The 21,479-nt window shown below is 44.1% G+C and overlaps 1 long non-coding RNA gene across 2 annotated transcripts in view; it reads left to right on the top strand.

Annotated features, from left to right (window-relative positions):
• Positions 1–18,665, top strand: part of LOC146835412 (uncharacterized) — a 36,374-nt gene extending 17,709 nt beyond the window's left edge. For both annotated transcript variants that reach the window (XR_014960436.1, XR_014960437.1), the window contains one exon: positions 18,444–18,665. This is a non-coding gene — a long non-coding RNA (uncharacterized LOC146835412). The remainder of the gene's footprint in view (positions 1–18,443) is intronic.
• Positions 18,666–21,479: the final 2,814 nt, after the last annotated feature.

The following is a 21,479-nucleotide window of genomic DNA, read 5'->3' as shown; positions in this document are numbered from 1 at the left end:
TTATTATTTTCAACTAGACAAACAAAAGAATGAATTAAAACATAAATGTGTTTATTTTATTTTCTGCCCTACAACACCACACCAATAACAAAACACTTCAACATTTATATTTACATTTATTTACGTAATTAACATAATTAATACTGAATTAAAAAATATTATTAATAAAAAAACTAAAAGATTAATTGACTTCAGACACTTTAACACTATAATATCCACAACACACACCTAAATTAAACTATAAAATAATAAAAACACAATTAAAACTTATTTTAAAATAAAAAACTATTACTATTAACAGCTTATAATTAAATCATTAAAATGTATTTAATACCCACCCTTTACCCCATTAAAAGTAAAAAGAGCACACAAAAAATAAACAATTACCCAAAATAAATATCAAATAATTAATATTAACAACTAGAAATTATTAATTAAACAGAAATTACTTGACACCCTTTACTCCTATATACACTGCAACACACACCTAAAATTAATTGCACAATTACCATAAACAATTACCAATCAAATAATTAAAAATAAATTACATGCCACCCTTCCCACCCTTTACACCTATAAAAACCACAATACACCTACAATTAATTACACAATTACCAAAATTAATTACAATTTAATTAATTCAAATTAATTAACAACCAATTAATAATTTCTTAAATCAAACATAAATTACTTCCCACCTTTCACACCTATAAACACCACAACACACACCTAAAATTAATTGTATTATTACCATAATTAATTACCAACCAATCAATTAAAATTAATTAACAGCCAATTATTAATGAATCAATAATTAATTACTTCACACCCCTTACTCTTATAAACACAGCAACACACACCTAAAAGTAATTACACAATTATCATTATTAATTACCAAGAAATTAATTAAAATTAATTAACAACCAATTAATAATTCATCAATTAAAAATAAATTACTTCCCACCCTTTACACCTATAAAAGCCACAATACATCTAAAATTAATTACACAATTACCAAAATTAATTACAAATTAATTAATTAATATGAATTAACAACCAATTAATAATGAATTAATAATAAATTACTTTACACATTTAACACTATAACATATCAATAAAAATGAATCAATACATTTAATATAATTAAATGATTTCCCACCCCAACCCCTATAAACCCGCAACCCTCTACATAACTAAAAACTCAAAATTAAAATACATTTTTTAAAATAAATTTAATATAATTAAATTACTTCCCACCCTATTACCCTATAAACCCACAACCCACTACAGAATTAAAAGCACAAAATTCAAATAAAAAAATGTCATAACTACTAAGAATTTAACACATATATTAAAAATACAAGTAATTCTTATACAAAAAACATACATTACATACATATAGAATATATACTAAAATATATATCAAAAATAAAAAACAATATTTTTAACAACTATGCAAACGATATTAAACGATATTAAACACTTCAATATTTTTAAAATCAATATTGCTTACCTTAAGTCGATATTCTTGACCACATTATTCTTGCAGTCGATATTTCTAACCCACAATAGTAATGACTTGATATTTGTGCAACTCAATATTTTTTACTCGAAATTCTGTCTCTGCACCAGCCCTCTTCCTTCTTTGTTATCTCTCCTTTTTTTCGTTGTCTCTATTGTTTCTCTTTGCAGTGGCTTTCTCTGGCAATTACCTCCATCTCTCCATCTCCGTAACCATCATGGGATAAACGGACATTGCCATTTACCGCGGTTATTCTTCTTCGGTGATTTTCTTGTCTCTCTCCCACCCTTTTTTCTCCTCTCCCTTTTGTACATCTGTTTCTCCTGAACTTTTCTCTTGTTTCTTTTTTCAACGTCTCTCATGCCTGGTGATACACGCTGTACAGGTGTGCATTTACGATGACCCGCTAGGCCACAATGATTGTTATGTTTATGCAGATATCACTGGGACCACAATGCACCATGCTAGTACCATGTACAATGATGTGTCTGGTTTTGCTGATGCACACATTTTCAAGTAACTAAGTATCACTCTTGTACTAATATCCTGACTGGCATTTTTATCGATGTATTTACAGCACAGAGATATATGCGAATTCTAAAGCTTGGTTTCCTATTTTGTATCACACATCTTTTCAGTCCACTTTTTATGTTTGTTTTGAAAACACATTTACGGCACTGTGATTGGTTTTCTCAGCTGCTTGTGATCAAGGCCAGCAATGGCCGAAAAGCGTCTTGTTTTCGATTAAAGCCAGCTACATGCTACAACAGAGTAAGCCTCTTCTCTTCAAGAAAGTTAATATTTTGCATAAATATAAATAAATATATCTATATCCTCGAGGACTGAGAATTTTTGTAGCACCCTCGTATGAAAATCCCAACCATGAAATGCTCAAAGAATGGGCATCTAACAACTTGACAGCCTCAATGAATATGGTTTTAATTCTAATTAAATACCCCAAGATAGACCTTGAGATTCTGCTACAAGAAATTTAAAGCATTAATGAACAGCTTAATCAACTCGAGCAAACAGAATAGATCATCAAAACCAAAAAAGAGATCACAGAGAGAATGATAAAGCACGAGGATAGAATCAAGGCACGCAAGGCTTTTAAATACGCAAGGGATAAAACCGATTATGAGTTGGGACAAGTTTTCACGTTCTCGCGCAAATATGACCACGCCAAGAAAAACAAACTGGGAAATCCCAATCGCAACATCACGACACAAAGTAATGAAACCTCAGCAACTGGAACCAACATGACAGGATCAGGCTCCGAAACAGGCTCGCTCACTAGTGACAACGATTCAGTTGATGGTATGGTCTGAGTACAGAGAGCTGGAGAATCAGTTAACATTCTCAGTCCAGCAGAGGAGTTGAATTTTTTTAGCAGAGGACCTCCTGCAGACGCTGCGGCCGCGGAAATGCAACATTCCTCAGGTAGAAACAAACGGAGGAACAAGAGGCGCCGCGAAAGGCGCCAATGCAGGAAGAGGAAAAACAAGGAAGCAGTGGCGCAGGAGATAACAACTGATAACAATACAATAGTCAATCTCTCGCAACTCACATTAACCAGAGCGGAAACACAAATACTAGCCCTTGGACTGTCGTATTGCCCAGAAAGCAGCTTCAATTATAGTAAAACTCGCATTGACATCTTCAAATACATCAGGAAGCTCAAACTACAAAAATTCTTTACTATCAAGAACGGCAACACGCAAACTACAATGACTAATACCTCTACTAATCCAGCAATCTCTTCAATCTTCTGGCGTCAGATGCAACCACCATGCTCACCATCAGTGAGCTCAATAATGAGAATTTTCAAGAAAGAATGTTGCCTAACAGTCAAACTCCCACTCAAGAGAGACTATCTGATCTCAACCTTACCGCATCTAGGGCCATATGTAGGAAGCCCAATACCGGTCGGTAACGGCCGATTTTCGGTAATTATCCCGTTACCGACCGGTATTCAGGCTTTTGGTATGTAGGGGGCACATTTCAGGATTCGGTAATTTACCGAATCGGTAAAATTACCGAATCTGTAATTTTACCGATTCGGTAAATACCGAATCCTGAAATGATATGTAGGGGGAGTGTGTGGTTGTTGTGGGGATTCGTTATTTACCACCAACTAAAAGTTGGTGGTAAATGACGAATAGCTGGAAAAAAGCATTTTTTTGCACTTTGAAGTGTGCAATGTGGCAGACATACATGTATGTGTGCCACATGTGCACACATGCAGACATACATGTATGTGTGCCACATGTGCACACATGCAGGAATCAGGGGTGCAACAGGATGTCACTGTGACACCCTGCCACCCTTGATTGTGCTCCCCCATTACCGAATCGGTATTTACTGATTCGGTAATGGTAACTGGCTTCCCATTGATTCCTATGGGCCTCCTGGCCCATAGGAATCAATGGGAAGCCAGTTACCATTACCGAATCGGTAAATACCGATTCTAAATTACCGACCCATTCCGAATCGGTAAATATTACCGATGGATTACCTACATAGCATTTACCACTTCATAAATACCGAATCGGTAAAATTCACTATTTATGAAGTGGTAAATGTTAGGCTACCTACATAAGGCCCTTAGTGCTGGCATCAGCCCTTTTAAAGCTAAGTTCAAATTCTATCCGATGATGCCCAAGGCCATAGACATTTTTCACGAAAGAATAATAGACAACATCAAAAAACTGTACTGCAAAACCAACCACAGTAAATGTAGATCAAAATATCAAAACGTACAGTATGAGAAACTCATTTGTAAATTGAGAAACAATAAGGATATTGTGGTCAACATGTCAGACAAAGGAGGCAATGTGGTTATTTGGCCACGCAAACAATACACACAAGAAGCCCTTAAACAACTATCCAATGAAGATTGCTATGCCAAGACCGCCCAAGGTGAATATCAAAAATCCAAAGACACCCTTAAAAAAGATCTCATGGGATGGAAAAGGCAAGGACTTATCTCTAACCAAGAAGCCAATTTCATGGTGATTGATTTTCCCATCATCCCTACTTTATACCTAATACCAAAAACTCACAAAGAAATTAATCCTCCACCGGGTAGACACATCATCTCTGCCTTCGGCGGCATCAGAGAACACATTTCAGAATATGTAGATTATTTTCTACAACCAATTGTGCAATTACTCCCTTCATACATAAGGGATACAGGGGACTTCTTGGACAAAATTCAAAACATCAAATGGGAGCATAATCTACTGCTAGTTGTGATGGACATAGAGTCACTATATACCAGCATAGACCATCATGCTGGATTAACTGCCGTCAAATTTTATCTGGACAAAAGACCTCTGGCCTGTTACAATCATAACATGATGCTTTTGGAAATGGTTAAGTGGTGCCTGTTTAACAATTTTTTTATGTTTGACAATAATATGTATCGTCAAAAACGGGGCGTGGCGGGGAGGAGCCAAGATGGCGACCGGAGCAGTCGCTTGAGCGCCCGGCTCCGTCGGCCCTTGGCCTCGGACTATCATCCTGATTCCTATCCTTGCCGATTTTCGAGGTGCAACGCGTGCGACGACGCGCTGACTGCGCCGCCGCTTTCCCGAAGTCTTAGCCCGCCCGGATGCCGGAGTTCTTGGTGCCTTTGTTCCCCGCCCTGGACCCTTGCTCTACAGTGGCCTCGGCCGGCCCCCTGGAAGCGTCGCAGTCACCGGACCCGCTGGTGCAAATCTGAGCCCGAGGTCCCGATCCCGCCTCACGCCACGTACGGTCGCCAGAAGAGCCGGGAGAGAGACGCCCGGACACCTCCTGTACCCTGCACCTGACGGGCTGGAGCTGGAGGGTAAGCCCCGGTGTGGCGGGTCTCCTACCCCGCTCTGTGGACCACGCTGTGGAAGGCTGCAGACCCCCTTCTTCTATGGTCTAGTCGGCTGCAAAGAGAGCCCGAGGGAGGGGAAGCGACTGCTGGCTTTCACCTGTTGCGGCGCAGACCTGTTGGGAATTGCCTCCTTGTCACGATCCCCCCCCTGGCCACGGTACCGTTCAACGGTAAAACATGGCGCTGATTGCCTGCTCGCTGCTGGGGGGTGATGCTCCGGTCTCGCCCGCTGCCCGCTTCGCCCTCCCTCTACCAGACTCCAGCTCCCCAGTGCCGTCCCGGATTGCTGCCGTTGTGGGGACGCAGCTTCCGCTGACATACGGCTCCGTTCTGGCTGCCCTGCGGGACTTTCGTCTGCAATTGTGTGTCGGCTTGCAAACGCTGAGTGAGCGGTTCGACTCTACACTGTCTGCTGCGGGCCGTGAGCGCCCCGTTTGTGATCAACAAGACGTGAGTCTGCCAGTGCTGTGGTCCTCCTGCGGGGAAGCAACGACTGGGTATAACGGTGCTACACTGGTGTCTGCATTTGGCTTTCCCGGCGCTCAGGATCAATCGCTCTCCTGCTCAATGGCAGATACTTTGTTTCCCCGGTCATTGCTGCCTGCTTTGTTGTTGCCTGCCTCACCGTGCCCGCAGGAGTTTCCAGCTGAACTACACCTGGCGACCTCGAGGAACCGTTCACGGTGGCCTACGGCTCCTTTTATGTGGAACTCATGTACTTTACAAGCCAGGTCTGGATTTTATATGGTGTGCAAGGGGACCTCAATAGATGATCGGCGGCCATTTTGTGACTCTACTTCTCCATCTTCTCCTAAGTGGCCATATTGTCTTTGTCTGTTCGGGATGCGGGGCATTCACGAGGGGGCGGGTCTAATCGTACGCCCGCGATCGGGCCAGGGCTAGATTACTTTCTATCATCATGGCTTCACGGCCGGGCTGGACTGGGACTGGAATTGTCTACATATGTTGTGCGCACTCGTCGCGATCTGTCTGCCTTCATTTCCTTGGTGTTACATGCTATCTTCACACGACCGCCTTTGGGTGTAGTGGGGTTTCAGTGTGTGGAGGCTTGGTTGGCCGGTGGTGTCGGGCGCTCCGAGGATACGTGGGCTCCTCCCCGCCTCCTTTCTTCTTTCTTCTCTTAGTTTCTTTACTCTATTCCTACTTTCTCTCTCGTCTATATTTCGGGTTCATTGGGCACTATGCTGGGGGGGGGTAGGCCATAGCCTCCGCATTGGTGTAGGGTGGGGGGGTAATTTACTGTTTCTTTTTAGTTCTATGGGCCTCTTTCTTTCATGTCTCTGCGCTATACTTGTTTCGGGGTCCGGGTGTGGGGTGGATTGAGTGGGGGCGGCTTTTAGGGGGTGCGTATTTACTACTGTGATGATCCTGTTATCTAACTGCATCGCCTTACTGTATGAGATTTTCTATGGCTGTTTTAATGATGCTGCTGCTCTCCAGTGTATGAAGCCGACTTGCGGACTTGAATCTCCTTGTTTCTATCCTTTACTGACTTTTTTCTCGATAAAAATTTTTTTTGAAAACCTTAAAATTAACCTTCACTTCTCCTTCCCCCGGTGTCAAGGATCCCTCCAGTGTATGAATCCTGAATCGATGCTAATCTTGACCTTGACGCACAGGGGATGTATTGTTTGTCTCTGTGCTCAACCGTATTGTGGCCGGCCTGATGGTTGTAGGCCCGTATTTGTTCTTTTACTATGCACAAATAAAGGTTTTAAAAAAAAAAAAAAAAAACGGGGCGTGGCTATGGGAGCCTGTTTCTCTCCCAGCTACGCGTGTTTACACGTGGGCTGGTGGGAGGAGCAGGCTCTCATGGGCACTTTTTCCAAAACATATGAACAACATGTATTGCATTGGTTTAGATACATCGATGATGTGTTTTTTGCTTGCAAAGGTGACCAGGATAGTGTTGAAATATTTCTATCAGAACTTAACAACAACAACATTAACCTTAGGTTTACTGCACACATCAGTCCATCTAATGTCGCAATTTTGGACACTGCTATCTATGTATCTAACAAACAGTTGGAATCCACTTTGTACAAAAAACCAACCGCTGGCAATGCCACTCTCCACGCCTCTAGCTCTCACCCCAACCATCTCATTAGGAGTATCCCTTACGGAGAACTCCTTAGAATTAAACACATCTGCATTTCTCAGGAGGAATCCACAAGATGTTCACAACAGGCACTGGCCAGATTCAAGGCCAGGGGTTACAGTGACAATATCCTCCAACAAGCTACTGACAAGGCCGCTCTCAAGACTAGAGAAACTCTATTGAGTTCAAATAAGAGAATTGAGGCAATATCTGGAACCACTGACCCTTTGGCCAGCAATACATCCCGTTTAGTTACCACTTACAATCGGCAACATAAACAACTTAGGGCAATAATTAACAACAACTGGCCAATACTCAAAACGGATGCAGTTTTGGCGCCCAGACTTCCATCCGTACCCAATATCACTTTTAGACGGGCGGTCTCTGTGAGAAATCAATTGGTTAGGAATAACGCAGAACACACAGCAAAGGGGACCTGGCTGCAACCTATCAAGGGGTTCTTCAAATGTACATCGTGCAGGGCATGCAAATTTGGAGTCAATAGGGCTCACTACAGTACTCCATTTAGCTCTGTACCAGTCCAAATAGGTGGTCACTACAATTGCCGCACAGAATATGCGGTTTATGTTCTCACCTGCAGTTGTGGCCTCAACTACATAGGCAGCACCAAACTTCAGGCACATGCTCGAATTTTGCAGCACCTTAGAGCCATCGTTAACAACGACGCCACCTACCCGGTGGCACAGCATTTTAAATTGGTACACAATAATGATCTTAGCTGCCTTACATACTTTGTCATTGATGCCATCCCGAAACTTAAACGAGGGGGCAATAGAAACGTATGTTGAGACAACTAGAGACACGGATCATAATGGAATTAGATAGTAAGACCCCACTTGGACTTAACACCCCAGAAGATCTGCACAATTTTTTATAAGATGCAACCCCTGACTGACATATTTTGTTTACATAAGGATAGTTCTTCAATCTTGTTTAACCACACCTTTACCATCTTGTTGACATACAGCTTTGCCTCGCTCAGTATAATAGTGTTTTTAATTTTTATGATAGCATTTCCCAAATATTTTGAATGTGACAGCTTTATTAACAACATGGTTTTTATATTGGGTTTTTACATTCAATCTATTTAATTATGCATATGGAGCTCTTAATTCAGGACGACTTAGCTATACTTTGCACATATTTGCACTTAGCACTTTACAGGTATATTTGCACTTTTTGCACATATGCAATTTCTCTTACTGGGATTAAGCGAATGTGATTTTATCTATTAGATGCATAACATGGAATATACCAAAATGTTTTTACTTGCAGTTTTTTTATCTTATATTTGTGCTCATGTCTGGACTGCCTTAATTCATCCATCAACGCCATCAGTATATACTGTATTAGACAGTCGACCAAAAAATTTGTAAAACAGCGTGACCTTCTACTCTGTATCAGTGAATACACTATATGCGATGACTAGGCACCATTATGAACGGCATTTATGTCTTTATGTCTTACGATTTCATGAGCACAATGTATTTATGGGACTAATATCAATTTATCAAGTTTAAACATTGACTTTGATTCATTTCATCTGCAATTCGATCTGTTACCTAGTCTGTTTTTTTCATTTAAGAAAAGCATTCTCTGTAAACATAGTATATTTTACATGTCTATGAATCACGTGACACGGGTGCTATCTACTTTAAAACACACTTCTTGTAAAGCCAGCCTTATGTGATCCAGGCCGTTTTACCGGCCGAAACGCGTCATGGCAGACAGAAGGGAGTGAATAAAGAATTACTTTAAGCACCGACGAAGAGGAGTTCGTACATTCATTTTAGCCACGCGCTGCGCGCTGGAGGTTTTTTAATGCTTCAAGTATATATATATATATATATATATATATATATATATATATATATATATATTCACTGAAAAAACCATAGGTTTCACACATGTTATAGTTAGCGGAAATTTTACTGATAAAAAACCAATGAAATTCCCCCGTTATAGTTAGTGCAGGCAACTATAACTCACGCGACTGCAATCCTCTGCTGATGCTAATACTGTATTTAGACACTTATTTGCCCATGTCTTCTTCCATACATTTTTAGCTATACATATATTACAAATATTTTTTTTTTTCATAAAGACATGTCATCAGCAGAAGATTGCGGTCGCGTGAGTTATAGTTGCCTGCACTAACTATAACGGGGGAATTTCATTGGTTTTTTATCAGTAAAATTTCCGCTAACTATAACGTGTGAAACCTATGGTTTTTTCAGTGAATTTGCAAGGTTTTTTAAATGCTAATTCCTAACTATAACGTGTGTGAAACCTATGGTTTTTTCAGTGAATTTGTATGGTTTTTTAAATGCTAAGTTACTTTACGCCATTCGTGGCGTGCGCGCCCACTTAACGCAGTTCGTTCCGTGCGCGCACGGTGGGCACGCGTGCCCACGCTTCCCGCACCGCGCGCCCACTTTACGCAGTTAGTGCCGTGCACGCACGGTGGGCACGCGGTGCGCTATGCGCACCGCGTGCCCACGTTACGCTAGATGGGCCATGTACGCACGATGCGCTTCGCGCACCGTGCGCACATGGAGGACATATGATGCACTTCGTTTTGAAAGGTAATATTTTAATTTTTCGTAATTTTTATAAGCCATGCACAAATGGTGCCCTTCGGGCACCATTTGCACACGGGGTGGAGAGAGTGTGGATAATTTTTTTTTTTATTATTTTTTATTTAAATATTCTAGTTTATCTCAGGTGTAATAAGCCATGCACAATTTGTGGCCTTCGGCCACCAATTGCACACGGGGTGGGGAGTGTGGATAATTTTTTTTTTATATAATTTTTTATCGTACGCGTACGGTAAGCGTAATCGGCGAAAAAATAAAAATTCCGTTTTTTGGCCTTGGGGGATCTTTGGGGACTCCCTCAACATGGCTATGTGTGTGGGAGCTGTCTAAACAGCCCCTTTACATGTTTTTGTGCTTTATATTTTAAACATCTCTCTCAGTGCGAGAGAGAAAATGGCGGCCGCCGCTTCCTGGTTTCGGCCGATTCGAATGTTTACTAAGATCTAAGAGCCAATCAGAATCGCGCTCGCGCACGCCACCGTACGGTAAGCGTACCGTAAGCGCACCGTAAGCTGGCTCAGATATATATATTGATTTAAAGGCTATTTTCTCAGAATCTACTGAACAGATTTACACCAAACCTACAAAAGGCACTTCCTTGACCTGAGGACTACCTCTCTGCCAAATTTCTAGTAATTCTGTTCAGCCGTTCGGGCTGTAGCCCTGTCTAAAGGTCCTATGGAAAAATGCATGGGAAAAACGCGTTTTGGGACCCCCCTTTTATCTCAGCCCCCGCTTGACGAATCCCCCCGAGACTTTCAGGGTAGGAGCGGAGCGTAGCGCCCCACCTATTTTGAAAAATTCGCGAGGATTCGTCGACCGGCGCCAAAGTTATTCAAAATAGAATGTTGCGGATTTCCTATAGAAACGTGGTCCTAACTATAACTACCTACTGGCGACCGCCAGTAGGTAATATATATATATATATATATATATATATATATACCCCCGAGCTCGCCGCAATCTAGGGAAACCTACCAAACCCACACATTTCTGAAAACTAGACACCCTGGGGAGTCCAGAGAGGTATGGCTTGTGTGTATCCCACAACGTTTCCCTACCCAGAATCCCCTGCAAACCTCAAATTTTGCTCAAAAAATCTATTTCTCTCAAATTTCTGTGTGGGAAAGTTATAGGATCACTGGACTGACACAAATTTCCTACCACCCAGCATTCTCCCTAGTCTCCTGATAAAAATGGTACCTCACCCTTGTGGGTGGGTCAAGTACCCGTGACAGGCAAGGTCCCAAAATGTATCGTGGAGACATAAAAATTACCTATCACAAAGCGATCTGGTTTTGCAAGGTGGGGTCACATGAGTTTTTGGTCCCGGGCTTGTCGGCCTTCTAGGGAAACCTACCAAACCAATACATTTCTGAAAACTAGAGACCTGTGGGAGTCCAGGGAGTGATGGCTTGCATGGATCCACCAACGTTTCCCTACCCAGAAATTCTGAGGGAACACCAGGTGGTAGGAAATTTGTGTCAGCCCGGCGATCCCACAACATTCCCATACAGAAATGTGAGGAAAATTTGAATTTTTCAGCTAAATTTGAGATTTCCAGGCAATTCTGGGTAGAGAAACATTGGGGCATCCACGCAAGCGATACCTCACTGGACTCCCAAGGGTGTCTAGTTTTCAGAAATGTGTGGGTTTGGTAGGTTCCCCTAGATAGCCGCGAGCCCATGGCCAAAAAACCAGGTGCCCCCCCCCTGCAAACCCAGGTCGTTGCATGATACTGAATTTTGAAGCCTCCACAGTACAATTTGGGCCATTTCCTGTGACAGCCACTATGCCTACCCACAGAAAAGAGGTACCATTTTTTATTGGGAGACCTGGGGGATCCCAAAGGAAATTCGTGTCAGCCCGGTGATCCCACAACATTCCCACACATTCTGGGTAGTGAAACGTTGGAGGATCCACACAAGCTATACCTTCCTGGACTCCCCAGGGTATCTGATTTTCATAAATGTGTGGGTTTGGTAGGTTTCCCCAGATGGCCGCTGAGCCCGGGGCCAAAAACCCAGGTGCCCCCCCTTTGCAAAACCATGTCGTTTTGTAATAGGTGACTCATGTCTCCACAATAAGTTTTGGGCCATTGTCTGTCATAGGCACTAGGCCTACCCACACAAGTGAGGTACCATTTTTCTCTGATAACTTTGGGGAATGAGGGTTGGGGGAATTTGTGGACAAACGCAGATTCCAGAATTTTCCACCACAGAAATGTGTGGAAAATGTTTTTTTTTTTTTACAAAGTTTGAGGTTTGCAAGGGATTCTGAGTAACAGAATTTGGTGAGAGACAGACGAGTCACCCCATCCTGGATTTGCCTGTGAGTCTGGTTTTAAAGAATATATTGGTTTGCTAGGTTTCCCTAGGTGCCGGCAGAGCTAGGGTTCAAAATCGACAGCTAGACACTTTGCATAAATAGGGTCAGTTTTCCCTCTAAAAATGTGGTGTGTCCACGTTGCGTTTTGGGCCATTTCCTGTCACGGGCACTAGACCTACCCACACAAGTGAGGTACCATTTCTCTCGGATGACTTTGGGGAATGCGGGTGGGTAGAATTTGGTGGATCTATGCAAATTCCAGAACTTTCCACCACAGAAATGTGAGGAAAATGTGTGTGTTTTTTTCTTTACAAAGTTTGAGGTTTGCAAGGGATTCTGGGTAACATAACCTGGAGAGAGTCAGAAAAGTCACCCCATCCTAGATTTCCCTGGGTGTCTAGTTTTGAAATATGTATAGGCTTGCTAGGTTTTCCTTTGGTGCTGGCAGAGCTGGGGTTCAAAATGTACAGGCACTTTGCAAAAAAAGGGTCCGTTTTCATTGTAAAAATGTGGTGTGTTCACATTGCGTTTTGGGCCGTTTCCTGTCGCAGGCACTAGTCCTACCTACACAAGTGAGGTACCATTTTTCTCTGAAGACTTAGGGCAACACAGAATTCTATGTCAGGACTGGAGGCGAGGATTATGCCTTCTTTCTTCACTTTATTTTAACAGCAGCGTGAAAGAACCAACAAAACTACGTTTCCCATGAACCAAAGGGAATAGTAGTCATTTGTAACAACCAATCAAAAAACAAGAAAGTGTCCAATCAGGATCTGCAATGCTCCACATAGTCCCTTGTCCGTGTCCTGTTCTCCTCTTTCTTTGCTGCTGCGCACCCAGTTAAGTGCCCTCTTATTTTCTTCTCAGGTTTGAGGGGTGCTTGTCATATAGTGAATGTGATTCTTGTGCTGATATCTTTATGGTTTTTAATGTATGCACGTTTTATTAGGCGGCGCCGCCGGTTTCGGTGGAGCGCTGAGTTTTTATGAGGTATTTTGTTTCCCGTTTTAAGTATTTCGACGCGCAGTTGCGAGTGAACGCGTTCAGCGTTCCGCTGTGAGGTGCCGCGGGAGAAGGGGTTTTCCCTCTCTCCTACGCGGTGTGGAGCTGGTGTCGGCTTCGGTCCTCCCACCGCCTGGGGGCGCGGGAGGCAGGGATTAACGCGTCGCGTCTCTGGTGTTTTCAAACGGTTTCTCAGAGACGCGCGCGCTAATCCTTACGGAGCTCTGGGCTGGAAGACGCCGTTTGTCACGGTCTGTAATCGGCGCGCGAGTTATTTAAGAATTGCTCGTGGCCGTTGCTTCAGAAATATTTCACGCTTGTGTCATCACTAAGGGCACGAGTCCTGTATTGCGCTGGAGCGTGCTGACGCCTCACAGGAGGTCTGGTATTGGCCTTTTAGGCCTGGTTATGGGGACATTTACCAGCCCAGTTTGTTCATTGCTTTTAAACCAATAGTTTGCCAGCTTTGACCCCGTAGGGCCAGTCACCCTATTGAATTGTGCTATATACCAAGTGCACACAGGAAAAAACTTAAACTGACACCCAGTTTTTGAAGACTGCCATTGCGGCTTAATTAAGATTACCCCTCCCGTGGTCGTGATGGAATTTTATGACGACTTCCATGAGGAAGAGGAGGAGGATCCTTTGGCAAATATGCCTGGGGGGACGCTTTTTATGAGGCTGTGGATACCTCCATTTACAGGGCAGTTGACCAAGCCATTTCCCCATTAGAGGATAGGCTTACGCAGAAGATAGAACAGGCGTTCTTGCGCCTGGAGCGTAGACCGGTTACCCTACCTACCTCGTCTCGGGTTGGTCCAGATGTCACGGACCCCTCCCTTCTAAACGCGCTTGTGCTTCAGGGGTGGATGTAGATGCTTTTGAACGCCTCAAACAGGCCTTTATTGATAGTCACCCTGCCACGGGTTCGGAGATCTCCCCGTTGCCTCTCCCTTCCTCGGGATTGCCAGGTCCTTCGGGTGATCCCGATGCCAGTCCATCTGTTCATGGCTTCCATCTCGGCCTTCTCAGGCCCCTCTGGATCCTACAGTACCCTCTGACTCACAAACACGTCCAACTTCGGATATGTTAGATCCAAACGACATTATGCACCCACGTTCATCGGACTGGGTGCCTGCCGAGAAAGTGGCGACTTATGTCACGGAACATATTAGGAGGCCTCTGGAAAAAGAGGCGAGGAATTGCTTGAGAGCTGAATGTCCATGTCCTTCCTTTGAGGGTAAGGTGCCGCTTACTCCGGACATTGATCCTAGAATGACTACTTTTTTGCAAAAATGTATCAGGGACCCTAAGAAAGGGATTGATAGGTCGTGGAGGGCCTGCCAGGACAAACTTTTGGATGCCTTGGGTCCTGCCACCAAAATCCTGGACATGGCTGAGGAAGCAAAAGCTTCTGGTTCCTTAATCTCTCCTGAGACACTATCCGGCTGGGCTCAACGGGTAGTGGTTTTCCTGGGCAATGCTAACTGCGCCCTTTCTACCGAACGAAGGAGGTCTCTCCTTATCAAAATAGACCCGAAACTCGGCGACCTTGCTGATTCAGAGGCGGGGGCCGTTGCGCAGGGAGGTCTGTTCGGTGAACCCTTCATTAAAGAGTTGGGCAAGTTTGTAAATACTTTTACCTCTTTGGATAGGGCCCAGTCCACTATTAAAAAAGTGTTCCCTCGTGTTTTTCGAGGGTCCGGTCGACAGAATCATCAAACAGGCCAGAGAGGCCCCGGACAATATCAGGACCAGTCGAAGTTTGGCAACTTCTACCCTACCAGAGGTCGCCGTGGAAAAGGCAGAGGTTTCAGAGGAGGAGCTTCCAACACAAATGCTGGTGAGTGTTCGCCTTTTTTCCCCACAAAGTATAGGGGGGAGGTTGGCCAGTCATTACGAGGCATGGTTAGCCATCACACACGATGCATGGGTGCTTCAAACAGTGAAGGGGTTCCATATAGAGTTTGTCGGGAACCCAGTACAGCAGGCTCCTCCGCGGCCCATTCAGTTTTCAAATTGCGATGCAGACCTGGTGGACGAGGAAGTTTCCTCCCTTCTCGCCAAAGGTGCAATTTCACGCACGTCCTTACATCCGCGCGGGTTCCTCAGCAACCTCTTTTTAGTCGACAAGACCCATGGGGGCAAACGCCCGGTCATAAACTTAAGCGACTTCAACGAATGGGTGGTTTACCACCATTTCAAAATGGAAGGTATTCATCTTCTGCAAGATGTTTTGCATCCCCTAGATTGGATGGTCCACTTGGACCTGAAAGACGCTTATCTGGTAATCCCGATTTTTCCTCCGCATCGCCGGTTTCTGCAGTTTGCCTGGCATCGTCAGATTTACGAGTTCACAGCTCTCCCTTTCGGGCTCTCTTCAGCACCCTGGTGTTTCACCAAGGTTCTCAAACCGGCAGTGGATTTTTTGAGAGCGCGAGGCGTCAGACTCATTGTTTATCTGGACGACCTCCTCTTGATGGCGTCCTGGCCCCTTCTTTTGAGGGAGCAGCTGCAGATGACAGTGACTCTTCTTCAGGATCTTGGCTTTGTGGTCAACGGGAAGAAATCCCTTCTACATCCGGCGCAGTCCGTTATCTTCTTGGGGTTCGTCATAGACTCAACCTCCTCTACGCTGAGTTTGCCGGCAAAAAAGCTGACAAAAATCCGTCACGAGTTGCGTCGAGTCCTGGCCGCTCAGCGGGTGTCTCTTCACCAATTGGCACGGATAGTAGGGCTTCTCTCGGCCTCCATTCAGGCGATTTTTCCGGGTCCTCTTCACTACAGGGGCCTCCAACGCCTCAAGGCGTATTTCCTTCGCAAAGGTTTTCCGTACTCCCACAAGATCATCTTGTCCAACGAAGCCCGGAGCGAAATTCAGTGGTGGTTAACCCACATGGAGGCGTGGAACGGAAGAGCAATCTTCGGGGCTGTTCCAGATCTGGTTATAGAATCCGACGCGAGCCGGCTCGGTTGGGGCGCTCGGTGTGGAGATCTTTCCACAGGAGGCTTGTGGTCTCCAGAAGAACGGAAATTACATATAAATTGTCTCGAGCTTCTGGCAGGCTCGTTTGCCGTGCGTTGTTGGACGAGAGATTCCGTGCAGTCGTGTGTGCTCCTGAAAATGGACAACGTATCAGCGGTCCGTTATATCAATCACTTGGGAGGCACCAAGTCGAAAGCGCTGTCCGATCTGGTGGCCAGTTTTTGGCAGTATTGACTGGACAGTCCCGTATCTGTCACGGCGGAATATCTCCGGGGCCGCGACAATGTGGAGGCGGATTTCCAATCCCGTCACTTCCACGATTACAGTCTTTGGAAACTGGACTGTTCGGTGTTTGTTTCCCTCAACAGCCTTTGGGGTCCGTTTACAGTGGACCTTTTCACGTCCCGCTTAGACCATCAGCTCCCGAAGTTTTTCAGTTGGAGGCCCGATCCTCGGGCGATGGCCACGGATGCGTTTCTCCAGGATTGGAGCAAGGAATTGGGTTATGCATTCCCTCCCTTCGCGATGATCACCCGATCCACAGCTCAAGTCCGCAGGCAACAAGCGGATTTAGTCCTAATCACCCCTCTTTGGAGGTCTCAAGTGTGGTTTCCAGTTCTTCTGGAACTTTCCTGGGATTTTCCAATCCTACTCCCCCGTCTTCCTTTCCTTCTCCGGAGCCCGGACGGCTCTCCCCATCCTCTGACAGTCACAAACTCGTTGAATCTCATGGCGTGGAGGATTTCAGGGGTAGATGGCAAACCCCGGGGCTTTCGCGAACAGCTGAAGAGCTCATCTCCAAGGCTTGGGCGGACAGTACAGTTAAAAGGTACAAGTCCGCATGGGGCAGATGGGCCCGTTGGTGTATGCGAAGGGGTTTCGATCCCTTTGTCACGGATGTGGTCCATGTCGTGAATTTTTTGACGCGTCTTGCGTCGGATGGTATGGCCTATCGGTCAGTTAACACTTTCAAATCGGCCATCTCCTCGGGCCATGTCCCTGTAGCAGGATCGCCGGTTGGGGAACACCCGTTGGTCTGTAGACTCTTGAGAGGCATTCGTCTCTCCTTACCGCCGGAACCACGGTATTCAGCTTTATGGGATGTCAATCAAGTTTTGAATCTTTTCCTTTCATGGCAACCCAATAGGTTTCTATCCCGTAAAGAGTTGACGGCAAAACTTGCAATGCTCCTTTGCCTGGTGTCGTGCCGTCGGGTGTCGGATGTCAGGGCCTTAGATATTTCTCGTCGAATGTTCACCCCTGATGGGGTGACCTTTACCCTTTTGCGCCGTACCAAGTGTCACACGAGGGTTATTTCTTACCTGGAATTCCCGGACTCCCCTAAACTTTGTGTTGTGCGCTGTCTCAAGGCGTACGAGGAAATGACGGAGGAATACCTTCCACCTGGAGAGCGTCAGCTTCTCATTGCGCTCCGCAAGCCTTTCAAAGCGGTTTCCTCACCCACCATTGCTAGATGGGTTCGTTGGGTGATGTCAGAAGCAGGCATTAGCCTCAGACTGTTTGGAGCGCATTCTACAAGAGGAGCTCTGGCATCAAAAGCCTTCGGTTTGGGTGCCCGCTTGGAGGATATCCTTAACGCGGTGGATTGGTCCTCGGACTCCACCTTCAAGCGTTTTTACTTTAAGCCAATTCTGAATATGGCTCATCTGGTTGTGGGCAAGCTTTAAACAAGCATAATCCTCGCCTCCAGTCCTGACATAGAATGAAAAATTTCCTAGCTATTGTAACGGAAAGTTGCAATTCTATTAAGGACTCAGAGGTGAGGATTATCCCGCCCTATGCTCTTGGAAGAGAACCCCCACGTATGGACGTAAGTAAAGTTTTTCGTGTGAGATCTCCAGTTGGGGAGGTTATGGGGGATGCGATCTCTTCTGTGTGGTTGTATTGCTGTTTTATCTTGCTGAACCCCAAAAAAATTTCCTAGATGCTAATTCCTAGGGTTGTACTTTCCTCTGGTAATTCTCCTTCGTTTGTTGCAGGTTCTGATACCCACAAACAAGATTCCTAAAGATGACGATTGGGCTGTCTTCGCGCTCCGAAAGAGGAGAACAGGACACGGACAAGGGACGATGTGGAGCATTGCAGATCCTGATTGGACACTTTCTTGTTTTTTGATTGGTTGTTACAAATGACTACTATTCCCTTTGGTTCATGGGAAACGTAGTTTTGTTGGTTCTTTCACGCTGCTGTTAAAATAAAGTGAAGAAAGAAGGCATAATCCTCGCCTCCGAGTCCTTAATAGAATTGAAACTTTCCGTTACGATAGCTAGGAAATTATTCATTGTAGAGCAACTGTTATTACCTGTTGATTTTCGATGCATTTCTGCCTCCCAAATGTAAGACAATGTGTAAAAAAGAAGTCACTTTGAAAAATGTCGTATAATTCTCTTGCTAGTATGGGTATCCACAATTTCAGAGATGTGCAAATCGATACTGTTTCTAAACTCTATATTTTTTTCCCATTTCAGATATACATAGGTGTCTTTCATACCTATATTTTACTATTTATATTTTCCCAAATGAATTCCTATATACCCAGTACACAATAAAAAACATTGGGAAACGCTGCTTAGTTATTGGCTCTGGGTTCTTGGTGAACCTACAAGTCCTATATATCCCCACAACCAGAAGGGTCCAGCGTTTTTAAAAATCTGTCATACTTAGAAGAAGTTACAGGTGAAAACGTTGGCACAAATGGCTGGTTTTTTCAACTCAGTTTAAATTTTTCCTATTTTGAACTGTTGTGGGTCTATTAGGATGGCGGACAGATGGCTGCCGGCGGTGACAACCGCCGGGCCGGAGGCGGACATCTGTCCGCAATCGCAACCCGGAAAACCACCGGTCACATTAGCATGGCGGTGATGACCGTGGCGGTGATAAATTCCGCCCACCACTTTTCTGCCGGTAGCAGTCCGCATACATGCCTGGTGGGTGGAGCTGGACCGCTAAAATGGGGCCGGTGCAGGGCCAGGCTGCGCCGGCTTGAATATCATGCCGGCGGTAGCCAGCCTTTCCGCTGCGGTGGAACCGCCAAGGAAAGGCATGCGGAGAATGTCTCTGGGGGCCCATTGCGGGCCCCCAATTTGTTGGGGGGTTGCAGGTGCACTGGGGGTACCCATGGTACACCCCTACATGTCCCTGACCAGGTGGCAGGCACTGTGCCACGCAGTGCAGGGATATGCAGGTCATGCTCCTTTTGACATTGCGGCAGTGCTGCTGACAGCAGCAACCACCGCAATGTTAAAGGCCACGGTCAGATTTCAACTGCGGAGCATACTAATTGGACCGGTGGTTATGCCGCGGTCCATGCGGGCGGTCTTTTCCCACTACCATGGAGGTCTGAGTGATTTTCCGACCGCCATCCTAATAGACTCCTTAGTTTCTATAAGAAAACATTGAAGGATCAGCACAAATGACCCCTTTTGTCTACTTTTCAGAAATGTATAGCTGTTTAGGATCCATCTTGCTTTCATACCCATTTTTTACAATTAACTGGAAGGAGGTTGAAAGCACGCAAAATAGCAAAAATAGGCTATGTCCCAGTAAAATGCCAAACCTGTTAAAAAAAAGTTGGTTTTCTGATAAAAGTCTGTCAGTCCCTAAAAGTGGAGAATATGGTGATTTCAGCACGACAAACCCTTTGTTGATACCTTTTGCAGGGAAAATACCATATGCATTCATCTTCATCCCTTTTTTCCTATTTTAAAAAAAAAACTAAAATGTAGCTGTATTTTGGCTAATCCCTTCCAGGGGAATCAACAAACCCTGGGTACCTTTAAAATCCCCATGATGTTGGAAGAAAAGGACGCAAATTTAGTGTGGATACCTTATGTGGTCAAAAAATAACAGGGGCCTAAATGCGAACTACCCCAAATAGCCAAAAAAAGGCTTAGCACGGGGGGAGGGGGGAGGCCTAGCAGCGAAGGGGTTGAGTACGATTGATTATACAAATAATTTTTTTTAAATAAAATGTCCATATAATTAATACATTAAGAAATTATTGCTAATTCAAATAAGTTTTACTTAACCCTCTCCACCAAATCCTCGAATAAAATGCACAACCGAAAGAACATTTGTTAAAAAAATGTAATTTTTATTATGAAGTAAACAAATAAATAGCAAGCAAACTAATCAATGAAAATTAATAGATAAGCATTTTAAAAACACTGCCTAACCAAACCCCCAAAACCCTCACAACGTAAAAGTAAAATGTTATAAATAATTTTATACTGTATTATATATGTAAATTAATACATAAAACATCAAATTATTCAACTCAAATTAATTAATATATACTTTAAAAACACTATGCACCAATCCTTAATGAATACACTAACCTGAAAAAATGATACCTTCATTATACATTGCTTTAATCCTATTGATAAGTAATGGAAAATACTTTTCGCAATAACAATATAATGGCATACAAAAATAATACAATATTCAAGGATTTGGGTGGATTATATGTTAGGGTTGTGGGGCTTTATCATGTAATACCCTTGCAAAATCTGTCTTTGGTCCCGTCAACCTCGTTTGTAAACCTTACACTCAACCCTGGGTAGCTGTGGCTTCAAGCAACAAGGCTTGACAAAACTTAGTGTAAACCATCTAACACCAAACAACGAAATAAGAAAATCACACAACAAGAAAGAGACTCAACAACAATTTATAAAAACAGAGCATATGTTTATGAATTGTTAGAGACTTGATGATCAAAATCCACCAGAGGGTTTCAGAGATTTGAAGTTATAAATACCTTTAAATGGAACTGCAAAAAAGTATTGATCAACAAAAAGTATGTAAACTTTTGAAATTTTTTAAAGTGTTAGTTCGGCAACTCCAGCCCGGCTTGATCGACCAAATACAACAGGATGGAGGTCTAGGGGGCCAGAGGGGATACGTTGAGCAGTTACCTGGTCATCAAAGCATTTTTAGGGCAAATTCCAAGCTTTACATGATGACAGCTATATACTACAAGGGAGTGGTCCTGATGCTGGGGATGCAGGCTAAAAGAT

The sequence above is a fragment of the Triturus cristatus genome, chromosome 4_2 (assembly GCF_964204655.1).
Source record: "Triturus cristatus chromosome 4_2, aTriCri1.1, whole genome shotgun sequence".
NCBI classification, from domain to species: Eukaryota; Metazoa; Chordata; class Amphibia; order Caudata; family Salamandridae; genus Triturus; species Triturus cristatus.
This window is presented reverse-complemented; position numbering and strand designations above follow the sequence as displayed.